Below are 3,112 nucleotides of genomic sequence, written 5' to 3'. Positions count from 1 at the left end.
GACTACTTCGAGTTCGCGCAATAGACTCTTGAATGCTTCTATGTCAGATCCACACTTGCCGACAAGTGTCTGTTGATACCTAACAGGCAATTTGGAAAAACAAAATTTGATGATTTTTCTGGAGAGCACATAGAGCACCTCTTCAAACCTCAGGAACCAGCAACAGAGTGCTCAAACATGGGTGTCCATCTGGTCATCCCGCGCTTCCACAGAAGTGGGAGAGGTAGTGGTGGGCAGGAAATCGCGTATCTGTTAGAAATCACAGTGACTGAGAAGTCACAGATATCACAGTAGCAACTTTACAGAATCTAACTGCGATTTCAGTCACAGTTAGCAGTCGCAAGTAGTATTTCACATTCAAAGACGTGAGCCATCTATTGGTCGAATTTAGCACTGCTTTCTGCGATTTCAGTGACAAGTCGCAACTAAGAGTCGCAAATAGCAACTAAAAAGCGCGGTTAACAGTGGCATCTGTTGGCCGAAGTTCGTACTACGTCCATCTCTGCGGTACGCTATGGAGTCTAACTGCGATTTCCGTGACAAGTCGCAACTAAGAGTCGCAAGTAGCAACTAAAAAGCGCGGTTAACAGTGCCATCTGTGGGTCAAAGTTCGTACTACGTCCATCTCTGCGATACGCTATGGAGTCTAACTGCGATTTCCGTGACAAGTCGCAAGTAGCAACTAGAAAGCGCGGTTAACAGTGCCATCTGTGGGTCAAAGTTCGTACTACGTCCATCTCTGCGGTACGCTATGGAGTCTAACTGCGATTTCCGTGACAAGTCGCAACTAAGAGTCGCAAGTAGCAACTAAAAAGCGCGGTTAACAGTGCCATCTGTGGGTCAAAGTTCGTACTACGTCCATCTCTGCGATACGCTATGGAGTCTAACTGCGATTTCCGTGACAAGTCGCAACTAAGAGTCGCAAGTAGCAACTAAAAAGCGCAGTTAGCACTGCCATCTGTTGAGCAAAGTTCATACTACGCTATTCGCTACCGAGTCAATCTGCGATTTCTATGACAAATCGCAACTAAGAGTCGCAAGTAGCAACTAAAAAGCGCAGTTAACATACTTCTCCTAGTGTCATCTGTTGACCGACGTATGTACGTTATGAGAGCCTTGTGCCTCACGAGATCGATGTGCTGTGTGTGCATGTGAAGGGTTTATTTCAATAGTGGTACAAGTCCATTTTTGTTAATTTTGGGATATAGAGTCGTAAAGTTAAATGAGTGCTGAAAAATCTGCAGTTGAGATACCAGAAATATTCACCATATGGCTTCTTGCTAGAGATGAGCCTTTATTTATGTTTGTTTGGATCACTAATTTCAGAAGCATTATAGACAGAAAAGTGTAGGTAATGGACTTGTACCACTATTGAAATAAGCTCTTCATATTATATGACGACATGCACATTCAGCATCAGTTATGGTTGGTCAAATACTGCTGTGACTCTGAATGTATTATATTAATAAGAAGCGACATTGCCTTTTTCTCCTGAAAATATCGAGTAACGTAACAAATGTGTTTGATTCTGCTTCCAATATGACAGTTTTGGTTAATACTCCACATGCCTACAGGACTTTGCAATGTTAACACAGCAGAACTCAGACATCTGTATAAGTGTAGAGAAATGAAAACAGTCATATGAATGCCTCACAGTTCAAGACTCGGGAGAAAAGTTTTACACCTGGAGTTCTACATGACAACTTCACACACAAGAACTTTTTGCCGACACTACTACCACCTACATAAGTAAGCTTTTCCTGTGTCACTTTCAAGTAATGCACTAAGCTATTCCTGATTTAACTGGAAGATCTGTACTTCCCACTTTCATATCAACAGCCTCAAAATGCATATTGTAGACTTCGGGATATGCTACAGGTCAGTGTCACACCAAGATTGTGGAGAAAGGGGGGGGGGCGGCATGTCACTCTCCAACAAGTGTTTACCAATAAATAAGTGGCGGAAAATTACGGGTATAGGACGGCTTAACATGTGGAAAATGAGATTTTTATTATTCACTCAATGTATTTAACATTTATTATTCCTTTAAAATCGCACAACAACTTCAATCAAACACTTTAATCAGTCATACACTTATTTCATAATTATTTCACTTTTAAACTGCAAATCCTCTAAGAGCTGTCTTGAATCTTCACGAGTCTCTCTCAACAGCCTTGATGTGGATAGATATGTACAGCAACCAGTAATCAGTCAGAACTGCGTCTGCAAAAACACAAGGATTATTAAACAATTTTTGCTGTCACTAATTACTAGCAATATAATTGACAGAGTAGATTGCTAATATTTGCTATATCACATTTGCTAATATTTGCTATATCACATTCGCAAGAACGATCTCACTGAAGTAATTAAGTCCATCAAAACGCTTAGAAACTAACCTGTCGTCTGACGAAAACGGTCTAAAGACTGGCAATTTCTTCAGATCTGTTGACAATGATATTTTGAATTATCACTTTACTGAGTGACTGAAATGTAGTTCAGGTACCTATGAACATAACAATATGTTAGAATTCATTTTCTAAACACGAACTATTACGGTACTGTGCGGCTACTTACATATTAATTACACTATTAATATTTTCACAGTTGTTTCTTTAATACAAAATTAAAGCCAACGGAAGAATAAACGTAAAACATACTTACCAATGACAGGTTTGTTGAGATGCAATTTTCTGTGTGGACAGATGTAACTTTTTCATACGGTGGTACGTCGCAGCAATCGCAGGAGTCACAGAAATCGCAGAAGTAGCAGAAGTCACAGAAATCGCAGAAGTAGCAGAAGTCACAGAAATCGCAGAAGTAGCAGAAATCGCAGAAGTCGCAGAAGTAGCAGAAATCGCAGAAGTCGCAGAAGTAGCAGAAGTCGCAGAAATCGCGGAAGTAGCAGAAGTAGCAGTGGCGGAGGGATACGCGACTTAGGTTCCTTAACTGCGACTCTTAACTGCGACAAATCACAGTTAAGAATAACAGATACTGAAAAGTAGCATTCACAGAAATCACTGATATCGGAAAATCGCAGTTTAGCCCATCACTAGGGAGAGGACCTTGCAACCGTATGGGTTAGCTACATTCCTGGCCCTCTGAAGCTCTG

The 3,112-nt window shown here is 40.9% G+C and overlaps 1 long non-coding RNA gene across 1 annotated transcript; it reads right to left on the bottom strand.

Moving 5' to 3' along the window:
* Positions 1 to 2,063: 2,063 nt before the first annotated feature.
* LOC126412210 (uncharacterized) lies at positions 2,064 to 2,857 on the bottom strand. The gene is made up of 3 exons (XR_007575259.1): positions 2,665 to 2,857; positions 2,400 to 2,506; positions 2,064 to 2,223 (listed from the first exon to the last, which is right to left on the bottom strand). It is a non-coding gene; the product is annotated as an uncharacterized LOC126412210 (long non-coding RNA).
* Positions 2,858 to 3,112: the final 255 nt, after the last annotated feature.

The sequence above is a fragment of the Schistocerca serialis genome, chromosome 7, assembly GCF_023864345.2.
Source record: "Schistocerca serialis cubense isolate TAMUIC-IGC-003099 chromosome 7, iqSchSeri2.2, whole genome shotgun sequence".
Taxonomy (NCBI): domain Eukaryota; kingdom Metazoa; phylum Arthropoda; class Insecta; order Orthoptera; family Acrididae; genus Schistocerca; species Schistocerca serialis.
This window is presented reverse-complemented; position numbering and strand designations above follow the sequence as displayed.